This window comes from Bombina bombina, chromosome 11, assembly GCF_027579735.1.
Source record: "Bombina bombina isolate aBomBom1 chromosome 11, aBomBom1.pri, whole genome shotgun sequence".
In the NCBI taxonomy this organism is placed as follows: Eukaryota; Metazoa; Chordata; class Amphibia; order Anura; family Bombinatoridae; genus Bombina; species Bombina bombina.
This window is the reverse complement of record NC_069509.1, coordinates 48,480,658-48,507,021: the sequence shown is the minus strand read 5'-3', so window position 1 is coordinate 48,507,021 and position 26,364 is coordinate 48,480,658.

The following is a 26,364-nucleotide window of genomic DNA, read 5'->3' as shown; positions in this document are numbered from 1 at the left end:
AGTACCTACCAAAAGTGTTGCAAGTAGGGCATTGATGCATGTGGGGAGTGAAGGCTAGCCCACCGGGTTCGATCACACAGAAGAGCTACTGTAGCTGAAATTGCTGAACAAATGAATGCTGGCCATGATAGAAGGGTGTCAGAACACACAGTGCATCACAGTTTGCTTGTATGGGGCTGCGTAGCTGCAGATCGGTTAGAGTGCCCATGATGACCCCTGTCCACCACCAAAAGGGCCTTCAATAGGGACGTGAGAATCAGAACTGGACCATGGAGCTATGGAAGAAGGTTGTCTGGTCTGATAAATCACGTTTTCTTTTAGATTAGGTGGATGGCCGGGTGCATGTGCCTCATTTACCTGGGGAAGAGATAGCAGCAGGATGCACAATGGGAAGAAGGCAAGCTGGCGGACGCAGTGTTATGCTCTGGGCAATGTTCTGCTGGGAACATTCTTGTGGATTTTACTTTGACACGTACCAACTACCTAGACATTGTTGCAGACCAAGTAACCCCTTCAAGTCTATGATGTTCCCTGATGGAATTGGCCTCTTTCAGCAAGATAATGCAGCTAGAACAATTGTGCAGGAATAATTTGAGGAACATGTCAAAAAGTTCAAGGTGTTGACTTGGCCTCCAAATTCCCCAGATCTCAATCCGATTAAGCATCTGTGGGATGTGCTGAAACAACAAATCTGATCCATGGTGCCCCCACCTCATAACTTGCAGGACCTAAAGGATCTGCTGCTAATGTCTCGGTGCCAGATAACACAGGACATGTTTAGAGGTTTTGTGGAGTCCATGCCTCAACGCATCAGAGCTGTTTTGGTAGCACGAGGGGGACCTACACAATATTAGGCAGGTGGTTTTAATGTTGTAGCTGATCAGTGTATAACTGTCCCTAATTGGCCACATCAGAGAAAGTAAACTAAGTTACAACATGGCAGCTCCATTGTTTTATAGACACTAAGGGGCCCATTTATCAAGCTCCGAACGGAGCTTGTGGGCCATGTTTCTGGCGAGTCTTCACACTCGCCAGAAACACAAGTTATGAAGCAGCGGTCATAACTCTGAGCAGGCGGACAGGAATCACCGGAATTCAAACCGATCAAGTACGATCGGGTTGATTGACACCCCCTGCTGGCAGCCGATTGGCCGCGATTCTGCAGGGGGCAGCATTGCACCAGCAGCTCTTGTGAGCTGCTGGTGCAATGCTGAATACGGATAGCGTATTGCTCTCCGCATTCAGCGAGGTGAGGTCTTGCGGTCCTGATCCGCACTGTCGGATCAGGTCCGCAAGACCTTTGATAAAAAGGCCCCTAAATCTTTACACTTATGTTGTCACTATTTAAACAACTAACTTTAAAAAATACATTTACATGTTATTCTCAGACTAATCATTTCTTGAATGCATCATTCAATCATTTGTGCCCCAGACTTTTATCTGTGCACGTGGATCCCCCCCAATCAGTGCCATGACTTTGTCTCCAAAACATTCCAAACCTGTAATTGGATTCCAGAGCAACAGGAGAAATGCTGCCAGATACCATAGTTATTGTACTATTGTATAACCTTCTGTAAGTTTTCATCCCCCAAAATCAAAAAGTGAAAACAGCTCTGCTCCTCAAATTCCAAGAAAGATATCAATTGAAAGCAAAATTCTTTCTGACATTAAAGCAAAAGCTTGCAAGGCTTCTGAACGTTCTTGTGCTTAGCTGTATTCTAGTGGTTCTGCTATAATAAAAAGGCCTTTGATCCAGTTAGTTGCACTGGATTGCAAAAGTATGTTTATTTAAAAAAAATAAAAATCAATTTGTTTGCTTTTTTGCCACAATGTATCAACTTGCAAGAGTCAAACAAAAGTGAAACCCCCCTGTCTCTGAAAATCAAATAGCAATGCTAAGAATGTGCGTTATAATCATTTCTGTTTGTTCTAATATTGGCAGTATTTGTAGCCACGTTCAGAGCAAACTGTCAGGTGCTTGCAAACAATGTCCTTCTGCATGTTAATATAACTTGATATCAAAGTTGTACTGTCTTCTGCTTTGTCTGTGAGTTTAAAGAGACAACATTAACCATTTACCCGCTGAGCCCTTCTCATCCCTGTGCTGAGCTATTTTGCAGTTTTTAGATGCTGTTCACATTTAGGCCTTACTGTAGGCCATTTTTTTCCAGTAAAAACTCAAACATATTATAGATATTTTACCCAAAATAGCATTTACTTTTATTTTTCCATTTTAAATATTTGTCTTTGTGTGTTAAAACGGCCACTTACTCTTAAAATATCAAAGCTATAGTACTGACAATGGAAAAAGCTATGCAAACAAGAGACAGCAGCATAAATCAGCTACTCAGTCAGGATGGGAGAGAGCCCAACCCTTTTAAAAGGGTATTCCTATCGCAGATTTTAATACAATGAACTCTTATTAACTGCTCGCCTGAGTACATTATCTCTTGTAATACCTGTCCCTAAGGGCTTCCCCAGCCACCCTCACGCCTGCAGTGTCTTTACTCCTACTCATCGGTGGGCGGACAATGATCTGGCGTACTGTCACTATCTTTCCTCCTCACTTTGAACGCTCCTAGTGATAGCTGTTTGCCCAACAGCCAAGAAATGCTACTGAAACCAGCAGACATTTTTTTCAACAAAGCCAGGGTCTACTAATTGAAAAGTCCAAAATCTTTTGGCAAACAGCTGAAAATTAGATTTTTTTTAAATTTTATATACAGTAGCTGTGTCAAATTGCAACCCTCCCCATGCAATGCACAGAGGGTATTTACATGGGCATTATCAGAAGACTGTTTGTGGTGGGGATACCAAAGCTATTGCAACAAAACCTCTGTGATAATAATACATCTGTTAAACATCTGAAGAGCATAGAAAGACCGTGTTACATTATAATTCTAACAAATAGTTTTTTTATCAATAATTTTCTCCATTAAAATCTATGGGGCTGAATTATCAAGCTTCGAATGGAGCTTGATGCCCCTGTTTCTGCGCAAGCCTTCAGGCTCGCCAAAAACAGCAGTTATGAAGCAGCGGTCTAAAGACCACTGCTCCATAACTTGTCCGCCTGCTCTGTCCGACATGATTGACACCCCCTGCTAGCAGCCGATTGGCCGCGAATCTGCAGGGGGTGGCATTGCACAAGCAGTTCACAAGAACTGCATGTGCAATGATAAATGCCTTTATCGATGTGCGGCGGACATGATACGCTACATCGTATCATGTCCGCTCGCACTTTCATAAATCGTCCCCAATGTGCATAATTATCTAATGCTACCCACGTTGGCTACGTTACCTAAAAGGTCAAACTGCAAGGTCCCTCAAAGAGTTTTAGAAATGCAAATTCTTAATGCAGTTATAAAAGGGATTAAATTCATAGTCAAAGTTGTATTCCTGTAACACTCCAGATGAAGACACAGCTGGTGAGCCAATCAGGAGCAGGCATATATACATATGCTCAAATCACAAAGGGTGTGTTCCAGGGATACAACTTTGACTTGATAACAAGGATCATGTAAACAAGGTTCCCAGTGACACAGTGTACTGTAAAATTTATCTCTCAGCTTGCTAAATAAGATATCTCAAATGATGAAGTAACTAAACTGTTTGCAAACAATTGAATACACTCCAGCAGGTAAAATGGATCACTGGGAACACATTAAAGGGAATAAAATGTATTTCTTTTTTTACAATGTCCCTTTAAAGGGACACTGAACCCAAATTTTTTTCTTTTGTGATTCAGATAGAGCATGACATTTTAAGCAACTTTCTAATTTACTCCTATTATCAATTTTTCTTCAATCTCTTGGTATCGTTATTTGAAATGCAAGAATGTAAGTTTAGATGCCGGCCCATTTTTGGTGAACAAAAAAAAGTGCTGTCCAGAGTACTGAACCAAAAAAAAAATCATCTTAAATGCCTTCTTTTTCAAATAAAGATAGCAAGAGAATGAAGAAAAATTGATAAAAGGAGTAAATTAGAAAGTTGATTAAAATTGCATGCTCTATCTGAATCATGAAATAAAAAATTTTGGGTTCAGTGTCCCTTTAAGTCTCTTATGAAATCCTGTCCCAGGCAACCAATCGTACAAGGGCAGGGGTTATAATTGTCAGATCTGTCTAGAGTGATTTTAATCAGCCACATTAGTGGTGGTGGAGAGGTTGGCAAGCAGATGTTTTACGGTCATTGTTTCTTAAAGGGACACATTACTCACATGCTAAATAACGTGAAAGTGACACTGTAAAGTGCTGACAAGAAAATATCACATGAGCATTTCTATGTAAAAAATAAATAAATATTTTTTCATCTCACCAGAGAAAGTGTCCTGAACTACTCTTTTTATTGTCATCCTGATGGGGGAAAAACAAAACACAGCCAATTAGCTTCATCCCTACTGAGTTTACATTTTGTTTTACTGTAATCTTATGGGATTTTACAGAAATGTTGCTAGATTTCATAGTACATTTCCTTAAGCTGAGGAGGGAAATAAAATAACTCTGCCTGCACATACACGCTTTATTGCAAGTCCTGGGACTAGTATCCTGATTGGCTGCTTAAAGTTCCTTTACAATGGGATGTGGCTAATGATGAAATTTTTAGGTAAAATATCTTTCTTTTTTTTTACACAGAGGTGCTCGTGTGAGCCCAAGGTGATGAACCATTTTGAAAGTGTCTAACAACATAAAGCATTTTATTTTGAAACTAGAATACCCATTGTATGGTTCACTAGCTCAAATAAGAAATTAATATTTGATTGAGATTTCCTTCAGAAGGATAAAATATGCACCCATGCTAATTCACAATATAGCAAATTTGTCACTGCCATTCTATCATGTGATTCATGTTTTACCCCCCCCCCCCCCCCCTCCTGTGTATCCTGGAACACATAATACCTTAGATATTTCTGGGCATTTGCCATTAATAATATCAGCTAAAAAAGAAGAGACTTAGAGCAATATGTGGAATCTGCTGTTGACATGTTGTCACATTATCTGCCTATGCTGCAGATGCACTGTTATTACTTTGAGTGATCACCAAGCGAGTATTCACATTTACTTCCTATTTTTGAAAGCTTTGTGGTTTGTATTGTCCTTGAAATCTTCGCTTTGCTTTCATTTGCGGTTTAAAAGCATTTACTACATAAATTCCTTTTGCCAAAGAGACAACAATGCATTGCTTTGCCATAATAAAATTGCTACACAGGACCAAATTATACTAAATTTCTCCAGAAACAAAAAACATGTCAGTCACAGCTTGGCCTCAGATGTCAAACACTTTAGAGAAAAACACCATCTATTTTGTTTCCAACTGTATTAATATCTTTTTCCAAAGGTCTTGACCCCCTGTTGGGTGAAACAACAACTTAGTGCACTGGAGGAAAAAGTGGATATTTTTTTTAGCAGAAAGCAACATTGAAGTAAACCATTGTTTTATTTCCTGCATTTTAAATAAGAATGCTATAAAAAGTATTATTATTAATTTATTACTTTTAATTTGTGTGAAACAATAGTGATCTGAAGTTTAGAAAACTTACAGTAAATCAATGTAGAAAAAAATGGCAGCAGCTTTAAATGTTACATTATTGCTGACGCATATTTCCTAAATTTCAATCAAACAGAAGGAGGGGATTTCATTCTATCAGTGTTCCTATCTAAAGTGCCTGGCATGAATTTTCCAAATTCAAATTAATTCCAATTTGTTTTAAAACCTTACGATATACATATCTTAGGTTTAATCAATCAATCTGTGGCACAACATTGTTGAAAACACTGCTTTCCCTTTGTGTTTTGGATGATCTCAATACAAGGTGACTTTTTTATTTGGGTCTTGGTTGTGGTTAGAGGTAGGGTTAGGGCTGAGATTTGGGTTATGATTATAGCTAAGGATAGGTTAAGATTGTTAGGGCTTGGTGTAGGGCTAAGGCTAGGTTATGGGCAAGGACAAGGATAGGTTTTGGGGTTAGGGCAAGGATAGGGTTAAAGTTAAGGCTAGGACATAGGTTAAGGGTAAGGATAGGGTTTGAATTACAGCTAAGGCTAGGGTTTGGGTTAAGGCTAAGGGTATGGTCTGGGCTACAGCTAGGATTTGGGTTGGGGCTAAGAATAATGTTTTGGCTAGTAATAAGGACATGGTTTGCTTTAGGGATAAGGATAGGGTTTGGGTTAAAGGGGCACTCAAGTCAAAATTTAATTATTCAGATAAAGCATGCAATTTTAAACAACTTTCCCATTTACTTCCATTAACAAAATGTGCACAGTCTTTTTATATTTAAACTTTTTGAGTCACCAGCTCCTACTGAGCATTTGCAAGAATTCACAGAATAGGCGTATATGCATTTGTGATTGGCTGATGCCTGTCACATGGTACGTGTATGCATTTGTGATTGGCTGATGGCTGTCACATGGTACAGGGGGATTGGAAATAGGCATAACTTTTAAAATTGTCAGAAAAAAATCTACTACTCATTTGAAGTTCAGACTAAGTGCTATTGTCTTGATATCTTGCATTTGTTGATTATGAAAATCTACTGTTTTGACTGGTCCTTTAAGGTTAGGGCTAAGGTTTGTGGGTTAGGGCTAATGTTTGGTTAAAGCTAAGTCTAGGGTCTGGGTGTGGGCTAAGGTTAGGGTTACCATCATGGCTAAGGATAGGGTTAGGGCTAAGGGTATGGTCTGGGTTAAGGCTAAGGGTATGGTCTGGATTAAGGCTAAGGCTAGGATTTGGGTTAGGGCTAAGAAAAGGATTTTGGTTAGTAATAATGATATGGTTTGAATTAGGGCTAAGGATAGGGCTTGGGTTAAGGTTAGGGCTAGGGTTTGGGTTAAGGCATAGAGTAGCGTCTGTGTTAGGGTTAGGGTTAGGGTTAGGGATAAGGACAGGGTTTGGGCTAAGTTAAGGATTTTAGTTAATAATAGGGCTTAAGTTAGGGCTAAGACTAGGGTTTGGGATAGGGCTAAGTCTAGGGTTTGCATTGAGAATGAGGATAGGTTCTGGGATATGGGTTGAGTTAAAGCCAAGGATCGGGTTTGGGTTAAGGCTAGGGTTTCCAGGTTTAGGGCTAAGGTTTGGATTGGTACTAAAGCAAGAGATTTTGAATAGGGCTAATGCTTGGGTTTGGGTTAGGTATAAGGTTTGGATTAAGGCTAAGGCTAGGGGTTGGGTTAGTGCTAAGGCTTGGGTTTGTTTTAGTGCTAAGACAAGATTTTGGATTAAGGCTAAGGCTAGGGTTTGGATTATGGTTAAGGCTAGGGTTTGGGTTGGGTTGGGTTTGGGTAAGGGCTAAGGCCTAGGTTGGTACTAAGGCAAGAGTTTGGTAAAGGGCTAAGGCTAGGGCAGGGGTTACGATAGGATTTGGGTTTGGGTTAAGGCTAAGTCTAAAGCTTGGAATATGGCTAAGGCTAAAGCTTGGGTTGGTACTAAGGCAAAAGTCTGGATAAGGGCTAAGGCTAGGGTTTGGGTTAAGGCTAAGTCTAAAGTTTGGAATAGGGCTAAGGTTTGAGCTGATACTAAGGCAAGAATCTGTGTTGGGGTTAGGGCTAATGATAGGGCTAAGGGGTAGATTTACTAAGGGTCTAGCGGATATGATTTGCTGTACCATATAAGAGACAGATATGTAACAAGGTTAGGCATGTGAAACCGCAATGCTATTTTAGTTTTCTGTACTAGAAAATCCACAATTTTCAGACTTCAGTTTCAGGAAAATGGGGCAAAATAAATAATGAAAGTATATTGCAAAGTTGCTTTACTATTCATAGTCTATAATTTTGTTTTACATTCTCAAAGTGTTTACTGTCTCTTTATATGTATATAATACGCACATTTTTTTCTCTCTCTATTTAGATTAGGGTATACAATTTTAAAAATAGGATGGGAGAGCTGGCACCTTGCTCTTTTTAGGAAAGTAAACAGTATTATATATATATATATATATATATATATATATATATATATATATATATCTTGTTAAACAATGAATGTGAATGAAATTAATACAGATAGAAAACCTTTTATCCAAACTGTTTGGGACCAGAAAAGGTTTGGATTTCGGATTAGTTTGGATTTTGGAATAATTGCTTCTGTAAAATGGGACAGTTTGGAGAGGGGATGGGACCAAGCGTAAACAACAATATTTTATGTCATTTAGCGATATTTACATGTCCTTATACAGCTTATAATTTTAATTTAAAGGGAAACTCAAGTCAAAATTAAACTTTCATTATTTAGATAGAGCATGCAATTTTAAACAACTTTATAATTTACTTCCATTAAAAATGTGCACTGTCTTTTTATATTTAAACTTTTTGAGTCACCAGCTCCTACTGAGCATGTGCAAGAATTCACAGAATAAGCGTATATGCATTTGTGATTGGCAGATGACTGTCATATGGTACGTGTATGCATTTTTGTTTGGCTGATGGCTGTCACATGGTACGGGGGGAGTGGAAATAGACATAACTTTTAAAATTGTCAGAAAAAAAATGACCTATTCATTTGAAATTCAGACTAAGTGCTATTTCATTGTCTTGTTATCTTGCATTTGTTGTTTATGCAAATCTACTGTGTTGACTGGTCCTTTAAAGGGACAGTCAATTGTTGTTTAAAAAGAAAGATAATCCCTTTATTACCCATTCCCCAGTTTTGCATAACCAACACTGTTATAGAAATATACTTTTTTACCTCTGTGATTACCCTGTATCTAAGCCTCTGCAAACTGCCCCCTTGTTTCAGTTGTTTTGACAGACTTGCATTTTAGCCAATCGGTGCTCACTCCAGAGTAACTGCATGTTATCTATATGAAACACATAAACTAATGCCCTCTAGCGGTCAAAATGCATTAATATTAGAGGCAGTCTTCAAGGTCTAAGAAATTAGCATATGAACCTCCTAGGTTTAGCTTTCAACTAAGAATACCAAGAGAACAAAGCAAAATTGGTGATAAAAGTAAATTGGAAAGTTGTTTAAAATTACATTCCCTATTTAAATCATGAAAGCTTACAAAGAGTTCAGATATACATGAAGAAATGGCTAGATATTACCAAGAGATATACTCTCTAAGAAAATCTGACTCAATACAAGCGGAAGATTTTTGGAGCAAAATAATCTGCCCTAAGCTTTCCGCAGAAGTATTGGAAACTCTTAATGCCCCGATCAGGGTCGAGGAAGTAGAGAAAGTGATTCTCGAACTAGCTACAAATAAGGCCTCAGGGCCGGATGGCTTACCAAGTGAGTTCTATAAGATTTTGACATCGGAGATTGCTCCCCATCTTAATCAAGCATATAACGCCATGTATATCAAAGGAGAACTGGTACCGAAAGCTTTCTCAGCATCTTTCACTACTCTTATCCTTAAAGGTGGAAAAGATCCAGTATATAGGGAGTCATATAGACCGATTGCTCTATTAAATGTAGACTATAAGATCTTTATGTCTATCTTGGCCAAAAGATTGCAGGGGATCTTATCCGATATCATACATAAAGATCAAGCGGGTTTTTTGAACTCGCGAAATTCTTCAGCTAAAATTAGAGAAGTGCTATTGGTTTCGGAATATTTTTACAATACTGGAGGGAGGGAGAGTGAGGAAGGAGATTACATCCCAGATCTAGCTATTGTGGCAATCGACGCAGAAAAGGCGTTTGACTCAATACAACATGATCATCTTTTTACCTCGCTGGATCAGTTTGGGTTTAAAGGGAACTTCCTTAAGTTTATACAAAATTTATACAGTCTTCCATCCACTAGCATAATTGTCAATAATATTGTTTCTTCTCAAATTTTGCTTAATAGAGGAACTAGGCAGGGATGCCCCCTCTCTCCTCTCCTTTTTAACCTAGCTATCGAGCCATTGGCCATAAAGATCAGATCACAGCTGGAAGGTATTTTGATTGGCAGACAGGAGATGAAACTGGCATTATATGCAGATGACATCCTTGTCTATTTGTCAAATTCTCAGATTAACATTCCCAAGCTGTTACAAATTATTAATCAATTTGGTTTATTTTCTGGATACAAAACAAATGTCTCTAAATCCGAGATTTACTGGCTTCGAAAGAATAAAGATTCATTTCTGAAGAGTCCTTTTAAAACAGTCAAAGATTCATTTAAGTATTTAGGTATAGTAATACCCACGAATCCACATGACCTTTACAATCTTAATATCCCCCCAATATTAACAGCATTTAAAGACAAACTTAGATCATGGGAAAACCTACCCCTTTCTATATCAGGACGGATAGCCCTCTTCAAGATGGTCCTCCTTCCTAAACTACTGTACATACTACAGAATACAGCATTAATACTATTTGACAAGGATATCCGAAGTCTTAATAGCTGGCTTAGAAGTTTTATATGGCAGAAAAGGAAACCTAGGATATCCCTGAATAAATTAACACATGCCAAGTTATTTACAGGATTTGCATTACCTAATTTGCGGCTTTATAATCTTGCTTTTTTAGCACGTATAGCTGCCGACTGGATTTCAGGCAATAATTATGTCCTGAACAATGCATTAGAAGAGAACATATGCGATCCATATCTCCCCTGTGCTCTACTTCACTGTGCGTTGAAAGACATGCCACCTAGAATTAAGAAAATTAAATCAATTAGTAATCCATTAAAGGCTTGGTGGAAGATAGGGAAACTCCTGTCCTTCAATTGTAAGGTCTCCAAATATCTCCCCTTAAGAGGGAACCCTTTATTTCAAGCTGGCATTGACTCCGCAGTTTTTAAAAATTGGCAATCAATAGGACTAAAAACGATAATACAATTTGTTGATAAGGATAACAAGTGCTTTAAAACATTTGAAGAAATCAAGAACAACTTCAACCTCTCCAATAAGGAGTTCTTTGCATTTCTGCAGGTGAGGCATTTTGTGTCTGGATTAATGAGGGAGGGGGAATGGAACTGGGAGCTCGGTAAAATAGAGGACTGGCTAACACTAGTTAAAAATGGCCGTATGTCCATTTCACACTGTTACTATTTATTGGGAGCTGAAGAAGGGAAACGCATTCTGGAGAAAGTGGCTCAAGACTGGAGATTAATCTTGGAACAAGAGTATATAAATTGTAAATTTATTCAAAAATCCATTCATATGGTGGCACAGACCACTCTCTCAACAACATGGAGAGAATCACATCTTAAATTGCTGCATAGATTTCATTATACACCAGAAAAAGGTCATAAATTCCAGAACCCTAATTTTTATAAATGTCCTAAATGCTCCCTAGATGCTGCAGATATTATACATATGATGTTTAAATGTCCCCTGATTAGACAATTCTGGTGCAAACTGGAATATTGGTTTAATACCTCCCTAAAGATTTCCCCTTTTGAACTTTCGGCGACACTTGTCATATTCTGCTGCGACAATCTAGTAGAACAACAAATGAACAAAAAGATAATTAAAGTTTCTATCCTAGCAGCCAGATATTTAATATTTAAAAAATGGAAGACGAAAGAAATTCCCACGGTAATTGAAGTAAAAAATTATCTTAAAAAACAATGTATTATAGAGCAACGTGATACGAATATCAATAACGAAACAGATATCAGAAAATTCTTTGATAAATGGGCACCATTTATTAAGTCCCTCCCAACAACAGAGATTGATTATATTATTTTTCCCTTTCAGAATACAGAGATGGTTTTATTAGGGATATGGTAATTCCATAAGGTCTGGAGATATGGGGTGGGGGGGGGGAGAGGGGGAGGGTCTGAGGCAAAATCTTTTCTCCCCCCCCTTTTTTTTTTTTTTTCTCTTTTTTGTTGTTTTGTTTGTTGTTGTTGCTGTCGCTATGTCTGTTTGTTTGTTTTGTTGGTATTATTATTTTCACCAACGGGTGTATGGATTTGAGATATTATGGGAAAAGTGAACAAAATAATTTAACAGGAACCCTGAGATATAAGACTTAATAGAGTATAATTATTATTTAGGTTACTAAGGTCAGGAAGACTGAGGAATTGTTTGAATTTATTTTTTTTGATGTTCTCTTTCTCATTTCCCTTTTTTTTTTAAAATTATGTAATTGTATATATATGTTGAAATATATATAATAAAAATGAATTTAAAAAAAAAAAAAATTACATTCCCTATTTAAATCATGAAAGGTTTTTTTTTGTCCCTTTAAGGTAATTTTAAATATTTTTTTAATACTTTACTATACATACAATAGTATAGTTCTGTAATCAGAAAGGAAATATTTGTTATTTTTAAATTAATATAGATTTTTATTTGTGTTTTAGGACACAAAAAAACAAACAAACAAGAGAAGCAGGCAGAAAAGATTGTTACTCACAGGCAGGGAAACATAGTATTTTTTTTTATTTTTTATTTTTAAATATTAATTAAAAGGTTTGGATTTCAGAATAAGTTTAAATTTTGGAATTCTGGATCTGGAGACTTTTACCTGTATTATCATTATGTTACTATGTACTGAAAAATATCTCAACAAAATAAGTATTTATGAATTTCTGCCTTTCTTTTATTTTTATTATTATTTAGTCAAAAATACTTCATGAACCATTAATCCTCACTGATGCCTTTTGTTGTGGAATCAAATCAAGTAGCTAGTGTTGGTTTAGCTAATTAACTTGGCATTATGACAAGTGGTCTCTCACATCTGCATTGAGGCAGCATAACCCCCCCGGAGAAATGAACAAGGTCTGTTAACAAGCTTTCAATTTAGTTTCTTGATAGCAAATACTAGCCACTCCAACTGATTCAATAATAGGAACCTTGAGGCTGTGAGAATTATTACTCTGGATGTGTCTTGGACTAAATAAGAAATTTACAATTACCAGAGTAATGGACTGCACATTGTATAACGTAGCACTGCAATAAAATATACATTTACACCCATCATTACAAGAAGGTAGTTTACCTAACCAAAGCACAGCATAAAAAAGAAATATTATCTATAAATTTATGCTTTTTTGCAGTTATTGCGCTATATTCATAGACGTTTGTTAGGCTGCCAAAGGCCTCGTGAATAATGAGAAATCATGCACAAAATGAATTGAGCCTCGCTTTACTAGCCTTTCTAGCGTTTCATTAGTGGGCTTCCTTTCCATCACGTTGTGTTAAAGGGACAGTGTACAATTTTTTTCCCTTTAATGTGTTTCTGATTACTTTTTACAGTAGCTGCAGACAGTGTATAAATTGTACGAGAATTTGCTCCTTTAGGGTTATTTTTGTATCGAAAATGCTGCTTTTGCTTGTTGAAACCATATCTCATCTAAATAGGCTGAGCTTACACAATGTTATTAAAAAATAAGCAAAACTATACATTGTTACAAAATCACTACCAGATGGGCTATATAAATGTATCATCTACAAAACATGTATGCAAAGAAAAATCTAGTGTACAATGTTTGAATAGATTTGTTTCCCAACAGTCCTGGTTTTCACTAGAGCTGAACTAGAGCACAGGTGAAAAAAATAATCTAATGGGTGAGAGTAGGTTAGTTACTATGGTTACTGATCAGCTGATTACTTCACCTGGGCACTGGTTCAGCTATAATGAAAACCAGTACTGTTGGGTGTGTACTTGAGGACCGCGGTTTGAGAAACACTGGAATAGAAGATCACTTGCTCATAAACACAACTCCCACAGATAATATGGTCAACCACAACTCCAAAAAAAGAATACATTTTAAGATACATTTTTTAAGAATGTAACAAAAAAGTCAACCAGTTTAACCTTTACAACTCCTCTTTGTTTTTATAATAATATTCCTACCTAGTAAATAGACAGGTAAATGCTTACCCATCTAACAAAATCAATTAATAACCTTTATTCTGTTTTTAGTTAAAATTGCTTTCCCCTAAATGTTTTTACAATGACTTATTATACCAGCTGCAGAGTAAAAAATGTATGATCATTTTCTCATTTAGGCTTATTTTTATACATAAAATAGCTGTTTTTGATATTTGAAACCACAACCCAATAAAATGGGTTGAGCTTGTAGGAAAGTCAGATCTCCTTATTTTATCACATTCTGTGCAAACACATGCTTCTTTATATTATCTTTGTTTGTATACCATAGCTAGGAGGACCATATTGCCGCTTTTAAAAGGGACACATATGAAAAATACATATGTCAGGGTTCTTATACAAAACATTTCTTTAAAAAGCCCCGAAAACAGCCCTGACATATGTATTTTTCATGTGTCCCTTTTTAAAGCGGCAATATGGTCACCCTAACCATAGCCCAATACTTGGGGACTGACATTCAAATCCTCGCCAGCATGGAGAGAAATCAAACAAAACCTTTGTGATATTTTAGACCTGTATTGTAATGTAGGAGTCTCGGTTTCACATAAAGAACACTACATAGCAACATAAACATTTCTCAAAATAACATTTGTCTTTCTAAAAAATGTTAAGGGCCTCACCGTACCGACAAGACTTCTTAAAATATCTAGCCTGAGTGGCCAGGTTTTAAATATTGGGCCCCTAGACAGAACAATTTAACTTTTTATTTTATTACTTATCTTTCCTATCCCCCACAAGTAGTGTAACTTATTTTGCTGGCTATGTTTACATAGCATTTTTATAGTCAATAGTATTATACTAAAGAGACATGAAACCTATTTTTTCCTTTTCAATATTCAGGTAAAATATGCAATTTTAAATAACTTTCCAATTTATTTCTATTATCTTATTTGCTTTGTACGCTTTGTATTTTTTGTTGAAAAGTATACCTAGGTAGGCCCAGAAGCTGCTGATTGGTGGTTTCACATATTTGCCTCTTTTCATTGGCTTTTGGCTTGCTCCCAGTAGCGCATTACTGCTCCTTCACCAAAGAATATCAAGAGAATTAAGCAAATTAGATAATAGAAGTATATTGGAAAAATGTTTAAAATGGTATGCTGTATCATTACAGATTTTTTTTTAATTTCATGTCCCTTTAAGAATTGAAATGTTCTGCATTGGTGGAAATGTCATGGGCAAAAGCAGCAATTTTAAATGCCAAAACAGAGGTAAAGGATCGATTTGTAAACAAATTTACTCCTGCAGGTAAAATAGATAATTGGGATCAGGGTTAAAAATGGAACAGTAAACTGACCCTTTAAAATAGATATTAGCAATACTTCATGTCAAAATGTATTATTTTATGTTTAAAAACTACTTTTGGTGACTATTTTTTGCAGCCTTTTAAAGATTAGTATAAATATATTTGTTTTTCTCTCTTTGTTCACCATTTTACTGCAAGGATATGATGACAAAATGTCACATTGGGTGCCTCTGCTGATATTGCTGACTTCCAGCCAGTTATTGGCGCAGCAGGTCAAACGCGAGACCTAAAGACAGATATTTTTTAGCAGGTGCAAGTTGCTAGCAAGGATCTATTTATATGGAGTAGCTATTCATTATAGCAAGTCACAAGAAATAATCTTCTGTCTGCCTAGCAGAGACGAAAAGTCTCCATTCCATGGTCATAAGCAGCGTATGTCTGTCGGGGGGGGGGGGGGGGGGGGGGGGCGGAATATTAAGTGGCGCCCTAATTAAAAATAATACCACTGACATGTGAGTGAGAGCATTCAGCATCTCTCAGAGGGGAGTGACCGCAACATGGTTTCATTTGTTTGTGGTCCCTATAGCATCTAAGGGCTTAAATGAGAGTAAAAAAAGTGAACTGAAATAAGCTGCTTAATATAATTAAGCTAATTGCAACTGACCAAAACAACAGCTTTATTTATAAATGCTAAACACAAGTCATGTGGCTCCGGGATTATCTAGTAGACAAAATAATTCACTATTAAAGGGAAAGTAAACACCTTGAGATTTTTTATATAAAATGTTATGCCTAATGAAACATCTTTGCAATATATTTTCATTATTTATTTTGCCCCCTTTTGATATAATTTAGATCTAAAAATTGATCAATTTCTATTTCTCAGAACTTGAACTGCACCTGCTGACTTCTAAAGACTAACCCTGCTACATATATCAGTTAACTATCACTTTTTTAGTTAACCAACTGCAAAACAATGCATTCTATACTAACGTTATGACTGTGACTAGCCTTGTTGTCTGTGGACTAAAGCTCAGATTGGCTCCTCTAAATAGTGGGTGGAGGTTGGCTGTTAAAAAAACAATTGCTGTAAAAAGGATGTTAATTTGTTTTAAAAACTTGGCTGGTATGTTATTATTTAGCAACACAACAGAAATGTATTGTAACTACAACGTGTTTACTGTCCCGTTAAAGGAACCTTAAAGGGATATAAAGCACTAAATAAATGCTAGATAGAATTATGTATTCAAAGAAAAGATTAGTCTGAGTATAACATGTAGCTGTATTTTTTAAAGTTCCATTAGCTGTTTAAATGTTGACAAAATAAGTGTAAAGTTTTAATGTCTATAAAACAATGGGAGTGCCATGTTGTAAGTTAGGTTACCTTCTCTGCTGTGGCCAATTAGGGACAGTTATAAATAGGTCACTAAAGTGTGCAGCCAATGGCTGTGTGGAATATAACAGTGTTCTGCACTTCCACTTCTAACAGGAACTGAAATGCTCACAATTTCAGAATTTAATTACAGGAAAAGGGGACAAAATAAATAATGAAAGCATATTGCAGAGTTTTCTTTAATTATACTATTTATCATTTTATACAATCTCATAGGGTTTAATGTCCCTTTAAATGCACTTTATTAATTTGCTGCATCTAAATTGTAACTGTGCTTAAAAGAATTGTAATTGTTTTCATGCATGCGGGTGTGGCCCTGTATTCTAGCAGAGGTACAGAGGTTGTATCAACCAATGAGCAGTTTATCGATATGGAAGAACTGTGTGCAAACATGCATTTCCTGTATCTCCCATGAGTGGCAATATCTCATGAAGACAATCAATTCTAGGGGCATAACTACAGGGATCTCAGAGGTCTCAACACATAATTAAAGGGACACTGAACCCAATTTTTGCTATCATAATTCAGATAGAGCATGCAATTTTAAGCAACTTTCTAATTTACTCCTATTATCAAATTATTTTCATTCTCTTGGTATCTTTATTTGAAATGCAAGAATGTAAGTTTAGATGCCGGCCCATTTTTGGTGAACACACTGTGTTGTTCTTGCTGATTGGTGGGTAAATTCATCCACCAATAAACAAGTGCTTTCCATGGTCCTGAACCAAAAAAATAGCTTAGATGCCTTCTTTTTTAAATAAAGAAAGCAAGAGAATGAAGAAAAATTGATAATAAGAGTAAATTAGAAAGTTGTTTAAAATTGCTTGCTCTATCTGAATCACAAAAGAAAACATTTGGGTTCAGTGTTCCTTTAAACATTTTATATTACAATCTCAAAAGGGTTTCATGTTCCTTTAAAGTAAAACATGAATTTATTTTAAAAAGCTTTATTTTATCTCATACTTGCTCTCCAAAGTAAGTGGACAGTAGTTCATCATAAAATAAAATGATGAGCATCTTATTTATGTATTTATTTAAACTGCACAATTATAAGGGGTTAAAGTGAGCAGGCGTGGGGTGTTTGGAATAAAATAAAAACACTGAAAGTGCCTTTACATCTTTACATTGCGGTCTATGGGAACAATGTGTTCTCTGTAAATATATATGTATATGCTCATATATATATATATATATATATATATATATATTCATGTGTTAATATGTGTATATGCAAATATTCATATACATATATATTTTTTATTTTGCTGCACAAATTGCCCCTGCGCTGCGCTAGGTACTTTGCCGTGGCTCATGGCATGAGAACGAGGCTTCCATTGGAGCCTATACAAGTGCGCTGTCGTAAGCTCAAGGCTTCCAGGCCATGAGAATGTGAGGTCGCATTGTGCCTAACCTGTAATGCCAGTGCACATTTGCGTGCGCTGGTATTACTGAGTGGAGCGCAAATATCATGCAATTTTGCGCTCCACTCGTAATCTAGGCCACAGTTATGCAAATGTATGCTAATTAGCATTGCCAGTATTTTTCCAAGAGAGTTGGCACAAATATGAATTCTATGTTAGTTTCAGTATCATTTGCTGTAGCTTTTATTTAACCTTTTTTTAGTAGAAAAAAAAATATGTTTCTAATATTTGATCGACACTCATATGCACGATGGAACTGTTTGAGTTTAGTGCCTGGCAATTTACTAGCATTGCATTACCCTGATATGATTAAATCCTCACGCTGAGGAAGGCATAGGAATAATATGCAGAAGTATGGAGGGCGCTGCGCCTACGTGAGTTGCCATGGTTACTATACCCACTGCATTGTATCTAGGGAACCAGGTCTCAGCCATTCCTCCCCAGGGCACTAAGGTAAATAGTGATGCTGTCATCCCATGTGCTTTACTGACAGCAAAATAAAGAATTTCAGATCACACTGACTGTTTGTTTATACAGTGCTCTGTTCTATGTGCATAATAAATGTACACTGAGTGCTGCAGTTAGCCTGTTTGTATGATATGCTGAGCTTGTAGTCACTGTCTTCCTCTGTATAGAGACTGCAATAGATTTGTATCAGTTTGCCTGTCTAGCTGTTTATATTACTGCATGCTGAGAGACAAACATATATATCACGTAGATTGTCAGTTTATAGGTAGCTCTGTATGTATGGATAATCTATCTATCTATTGTTGTCTGTCTCTATGTATCTATATATTGTTGTCTGTCTGTCTGTCTCTATGTATCTATATATTGTTGTCTGTCTGTTTCTATCTATCTATATATTGTTGTCTGTCTGTCTCTATGTATCTATATATTGTTGTCTGTCTATCTCTATCTATCTATATATTGTTGTCTGTCTGTCTCTATGTATCTATATATTGTCTGTCTGTCTCTATCTATCTATATAGTGTTGTCTGTCTGTCTCTATCTATCTATTGTTGTCTGTCTGTCTCTATCTATCTATCTATCTTTCTATTGTTGTCTGTCTGTCTCTATCTATCTATCTATCTATCTATCTTTCTATTGTTGTCTGTCTGTCTCTATGTATCTATATATTGTTGTCTGTCTCTATCTATCTATCTATCTATCTATCACCTGTCTGTCTGTATATATAATATATTATTTTTTGTAATATCTGTGGTGCTGTATTTTATGTCTGCATTATAAAAGTATCTATGTATTAGTAATACTTTGTTCCAATAACCATGTATAATCTTTCTGTATACATGTCATATATCATAGTATAATATGTCTTATTTTTATTTTTATTTTTTTGGTTTGACCAGAGACCTGAGGAAAAAAATGTCATTCTCTTGGTATCCTTTTTTGGAAAGCATACCTAGGTAGGCTCATTAGCAGCAATGCACTACAGGAAGCTAGCTTCTGATTTGTGGCTACACACATATGCGCCTTGTCATTGGCTCACCAGATGTGTTCAGCTAGCTCCCAGTATAAGTATATATACACAGATATTGACCACAAAGGCCCACCTATGTATAGACTGGCTGCTATGCCCCCCCCCCCCCCCCCAAGCACCTGCCCTGGTGCCACTGTACCTGCTGCACCAATGAAAGTTATGCACCTGGCAAAAAACATTTTAACAATGTTATACTAATAAAAAAACTACCAAGGGATCGAATAAAAAAGGCAGTAATTTTAACTTGTTTCACAGGCTCAGATGAATGATTTACTATTAAAACACTGACACTGAAAATGAGCCAATCAGAAAGTTGTATTTAAAGTGTTGCAACATTTCAATAGAAAACAATACAAAAATGATTAATATATATTATAATATATTATATGTTGTCTGTTATTTGGAGAGATTGATCACAAAAAGGTCATATTTAATTTAATTAGCCACATTATAAACAAAATTCCTCCTTTGAGGTTATAATTTCCATCTAACACAACCCCAAAAACATCACTTAAATTTATGATTATTTAAATAAATGCTTTTATTTTTTATTTTTGCATTGCTGGATGCTCACTGGTTTTAGTTCTGTATATGTATTTGCATACACAAGAAAAACATCATTATCTAACAATACCAACATAGAAATGCATTTAGCAATAACACGTATTGAATAACATTAACAACACAATAGGTTGACTTTCTCAGTCATCAGCATTTGGAGAATAAGGTCTTATAGAAAGCTGGTATTTGTATTAGACGCAGCCCCTGTATATCAATAAGACAGCTTGTATTGTGTCTGCGTTTGCCTGGGTATAAATCTGCCATATGTAAAGTGTATGTAGACGTGTCTACAAAGGGAGTACTACAATATCTTGGTTTTGCAAATAAAACAGTTTATAGAAACCTTTGTTTTCTGTTTGCATCAGTTCAATTTCCTCTTGCTTTATATAGACACTGTATTAAGTGTTCATCTCAATTTTATGATTCAATCCATTCACAAATGAACCTATCATGGCCAAAAAAGGTTGTTTCACATCAGCCTAACAATTAAGAGATTAATTCTGTTGTCTTGCCTTGTACAACAAAAAGCAAATGGATTTAAAAAAAAATAAAAAAATATTGCATTACATTTAAAAAAAAATAAAAAAATACAATATTAATAAAAAAAAAATATTATCTGAGGCTCAGTAAAATTACATAGTTGCTCAAAATAGTTATAACATTTAATTATAGGGGTTTAAAACAATAGAGAAGGATGCCACTCATTGCACCGCGAGTTAATGTATTAATCCTGTTCTGTTATAAATAAATAAAAAATAATAATAAAAAAATATCATAATTATTGATATAATAGTGTATTAAAAGAATAAATAATACAAATTAATATATTATCAGAGAGTCAAAAAATTATAAATACATTTTAAGCTATTGTAAGGGTTAAAAAATTAAGAAAATGTGAACTATTGTAGAAGCTCAGTTAAAAAAAAAATGTTATACCACTGAAGGCTAAAAAACAAACAGTATGTATAGAACAGATCTGCCACACTAGCAGTAAAAGGGTTAAGCCCAGAACATCTGCTGTACTTTAATATTCGGGTGCAGACATGTGAAGGAGAGTAAGGGTAGGGTGAGGGAGGGTGAGGGAGGGTGAGGGAGGTGAGGGGGGGTAAGGTGTCCCTGCATGCCCTGGCACACTGCAAGGGGAGGAGGAGATTAGCCTGGTATTGGCTGAAGATGCACTGCAGGTTGTATAGTGCTGTAACCTTCTATGTTCTAATGTGTGTGTGTGCTTTTGTTTCTACATACTTTTCTAATAAAATGCAAGCAAAGGCAGTTCTGTATTTATTTTCATTATTACAAATTTTAGTAATTGTAAAATTGTTCTATTTATTTTCTTTACAGTTAAAGGGACATGAAACCCAAATATTTTCTTTCATGATTCAGATAAAGAACACAATTTTAAAAAAACTTTCTAATTTACTTCTATTATCTAATTTGTTTCATTCTCTTGGTATTATTTGTTGAAGGAGCAGCAATGCACTAATGGTTTCTAACTAAACACATGGGTGAGCCAATGACAATCGGTATATATATGCAGCCACTAATCAGCAGCTAGAACCTAGGTTGTCTGCTGCTCCTGAACTTGCCTAGATAAAACTTTCAGCAAAGGATAAAAAGATAAGGAAGCAAATTAAATAATAGAAGTAAATTGGAAAGTTGTTTAAAATTGTGTTCTCTATCTGAATTCTGAAAAAAAAATTGGGGGGTTTCATGTTCCTTTAAGTCAAATCACATTCTACTGCGGGAATATAGTTTTATTTAAAGTGACATAATACTCATATGCTAAATCACTTGAAACTGATGCAGTATAACTGTAAAAAGCTGACAGGAAAATATCACCTGAGCATCTCTATGTAAAAAAGGAAGATATTTTACCTCACAATCTCCTCAGCTCAGCAGAGTAAGTTCTGTGTAAAAAGTTATTCTCAGCTGCTCCCAGCTGCAGGTTAAAAAAAAAAAAAATGAAGAAATGAACAGCAACCAATCAGCATCAGCAGTGCTGAGGTCATGAACTCTTTTACTGTGATCTCATGAGGTTTGACTTAACTCTCATGAGATTTCATAGTAAGCTTCCTTTAACCTGAATAGAGAAATAATATGAGAGTGCACGAGGCTCATCCCCTAAGCTGTCCCAGGACAGACATACTAATATGCTGCTTAGAAATCCTTTACAATGGGATGTGGCTACTGAGGAACTTTTGAGGGAAAATATCTTTTTTTTTTTTTTACATAGAGATGTTCAGGTGATATTTTCTAGTCAGCTTTTTACAGCTATGCTGCATCACTTTCAAGTGTTTAAACATTTGGGTATTATGGCCCTTTAATGCCTATAATATTCATTTGTCTTTAGGAATTACATCTAGTATTATTGCAAATGTATTAGACATTGTGAACAGTTATTAGGATACATACTTTTTTCCCTTTCCTAATATGCAGAGCATGTACTTATCACCTTCCAATACACAGAAATCAGGGCACGTGCCTCTCACCTCCTTATACACAGATATCAGGACATGTACTGTACCTCCCATCTTCTCTTAATACACAGGTATCAGGGCGCGTACCTCTCATCTCCTCCTAATACACAGACATCAGGACATGGACATCAGGACATCAGGGGTTTGACTTTTTAGAACACTGGGCTGATTTTTCACTAGGGTACAATTTGTACAGTAAGGATGGATTGCACCTGAATGACATGGGTGCAGGTGTGTTGGGGGAAAGGATGGTAGCACGTTTAGAGAACCTTTTAAACTAGGCAAAGGGGGGAGGGTCAGTTAGAAAAAAATAGAACAGAGAGATCAGTCTGTGAATATGTCACTCCCTTAATATCTCAAGGAAGGGATGACTTAAGAAATGTCACATTAGAAAGTATAGAGGAAAGCACACCAAGTAGCAGCAGAAAGCACATGAAAATTAAATGTATGACAACAAATGCAAGAAGCATGACAGGTAAAATGGGGGAGCTGACGCTCTTAGTTGCAGAAGAGGACTATGATGTTATCAGTATAACTGAAACTTGGTGGGATGATTCACATGACTGGGCAGTTAACTTAGAGGGGTATACATTATTTAGGAGGGACAGGAATAATAAAAGGGGTGGAGGAATCTGCATGTATATTAAACCTAACCTTAAACCTACAATAAGGGAAGATATTTATGATACAAGTGACAATGTAGAGACCCTGTGGGTTGAAATAAAGAGTGGGGGGGGGGGAATCCTAAAAAAATATTAATAGGAACATGCTACAAGCCTCCCAACATTAGTGACCCGGAGGAAACTCAACTACTTATCCAAATAGGTAAGGCTGCTAATAACAGTGCTGTAATTATGGGAGATTTTAACTACCCTGATATAAACTGGGCCAATGAAACTAGTAATTCAGCTAAGGGGGATATATTTTTAAATGTTCTCAGGGATAACTTCTTGTCACAATTAATAGAGGAGCCAACTAGGAGTAAAGCTATATTGGATTTAGTGCTATCAAACAATACAGATATAATTTTAAACATAGAAATTAAAGAACATTTGGGTAACAGTGATCATAACATGGTCACATTTGAAATCTCTTTTCATATGCAGTGTTTTAAAGTGTTTTAAGAAAGCAAAATTCAACAATTTTAGGAAATCATTAAATAATATAAATTGGGACAATGTATTTTCTAATAAAAATACAGAGGATAAATGGATAATATTTAAAAATGTGTTAAATAAATATACATATCAACACATACCATATGGTTATAAAAATAAAAAAACAAAGCCGTTATGGCTAAATAAAAATGTGTTAAGAGAAATTAGGAAAAAACGTAGGGCATTTAAATTATTAAAAGAAAATAGTACAGACTCAGCATACAATATTTATAAGGAATGTAACAAAGCATGCAAAAAAGCAATCAAATTAGCCAAAATTGAAAATGAAAAATTAATTGCCAAGGATTCTAAGTCTAACCCTAAAAGGTTCTTTAAGTACATAAATAGCAAAAAATCTAAGAAGGATAATATAGGTACATTAAAATGCATGGAGGGTAACATGATAAATAATGACAGGGAGAAGGCTGAGGTACTAAACCAGTTTTTTTTCTTCAGTATACACAAGAGAGGAACCATTGAATGATACTTTGGAACAGAATAGAACATGCCAGTCCATACCACTAACTGGGTTTTGTTTAGAGGATATCAGGAAAAAACTGGAAAATATTAAGGTAAATAAAACTCCAGGCCCAGATGGAATACACCCAAGGGTGTTAAGGGAACTTAGCACTGTTATAGACAAACCTTTACTCTTAATTTTTCAAGACTCATTATCCTCAGGCATGGTACCCCAGCATATGAGAGATTAATGCACAAAATTAAGGGACTGGGAATAGCTGAAAATGTTAGCTCATGGATAAATAACTGGATAAAAGATAGGGAGCAATGAGTAGTAGTAAATGGATCATACTCAGATTGGACAAAGGTAATCAGTGGCGTCCCCCAGGGATTAGTACTGGGCCCTGTTCTTTTTAATATTTTTATAATTGACTTGGAGCAAGGATTAAATAGCGACATCTCTATTTTTGCTGATGATACTAAGTTAAGTAAGGTCATTAGGTCAGAGCAGGACGAACTCTCTTTACAAAGGGATTTGCTAAAATTAGAACTATGGGCAAGTGAATGGAAAATGAGATTTAATACGGAAAAATGCAAGGTTCTACATTTTGGAAGTAAAAATAAGCAGGCTACATATTTTTTAAATGGGACAAGACTTAGCCAAACACAGGAGGAAAGGGATTTGGGAGTAGTAATAGATAACAAGCTAAAGATGGGTGCACAATGCAGGGCAGCGGCTTCAAAGGCTAATAAGATACTAGCATGTATTAAAAGAGGCATTGATTCAAGGGAGGAAATCATAATTCTGTCATTATATAAAGCCCTGGTAAGACCTCACCTTGAGTTTGGAGTGCAGTTCTGGGGACTGATTGCTAAAAAAAGATATTTCAGAACTAGAAAAAGTTCAGAGAAGGGCCACAAAGCTAATAAGGGGATTGGAGAAATTAACCTATGAGGAGAGGCTAGCCAAACTGGGTCTGTTTTCTTTAGAAAAAAGGCGCTTGAGAGGTGACATGATTACTTTATATAAATATATTCAAGGCCCATATACAGAGATGGCAGAAGCTCTGTTTATTCCAAGAAAATTGTTTCTGACAAGAGGTCATAATTTAAGGTTGGAGGAAAGGAGATTTAATCTCCTGCAACTGAAACGTTTTTTCACTGTAAGAGCAATAAAATTGTGGAACTCATTACCAAAGGAGGTAGTGAATGCCAATACCATAGATACATTTAAAAATAGTCTGGATAAATTTCTGTATATAAACAAAATTCATGGATATGATTGCTAGTATTAAATGGGTCATATTTCAATGGGGTTATTTAAGCTTAACTGGAGCTTTTTGAAAGTATTTTAGATTTGTATAGGTTGAACTCGATGGACTTTTTCCAACCTTATCTACTATGTTACTATGTTACTATGTTACCTCTCATCTCCTCTTAATACACAGGTATCAGGGCACATACCTCTCATCTCCTCCTAATACACAGACATCAGGTCACGTACCTCTCACCTCCTCCTAATACACAGACATCAGGTCACGTACCTCTCATCTCCTCCTAATACACAGACATCAGGTCATGTACCTCTCATCTCCTCCTAATACACAGACATCAGGGCACATACCTCTCGTCTCCTCCTAATACACAGACACCAGGTCATGTACCTCTCACCTCCTCCTAATACACAGACATCAGGACACATACCTCTCACCTCCTCCTAATACACAGGCATCAGGGCACCTACCTCTCATCTCCTCTTAATACACAGACATCAGGTCACGTACCTCTCATCTCCTCCTAATACACAGACATTAGGTCACGTACCTTTCACCTCCTCCCAATACACAGAAATCAGGGCATACACAGACATAAGAGCACGTACTTCACACCTCCTCCTAATACACAGTCAATAGGACACATACCTCTCACCTCCTCCTAATACACAAACATCAGGGCCCTAAGGAGAGACCTAAAAAATTGGGTGAATGAGTGATTGGATTGATTATTTATTTAACCCTTTAGCAGCTGAGCCACCCCTGTGCTGAGTTGTTTTGGAGTTTTTAGATGCTGCTCACATGTAGGCCATATTCAGTGAGAAAACCACACATATTATTTGTTGTTCCTTTTAGTAGATCCAGCATTTACCGTTATTACGTGTATATATCATATACATTTTTTGTTAAAATTCTAATAAATACCTTATAGCTAGATTACGAGTTATGCGGGCTATAGGGATATTAACGAATGCAACAAAAGTTGTGTTATTTAACCCTCTATAGCGCAGTCATTACAAGTTTTGAAACAGCCGGCTTGTGCGTGCGATATGGTGTTTTTAAGCTGAAGATCGTTCAAGCGGGACTTCAAAAACTGTAAGTGGATCGT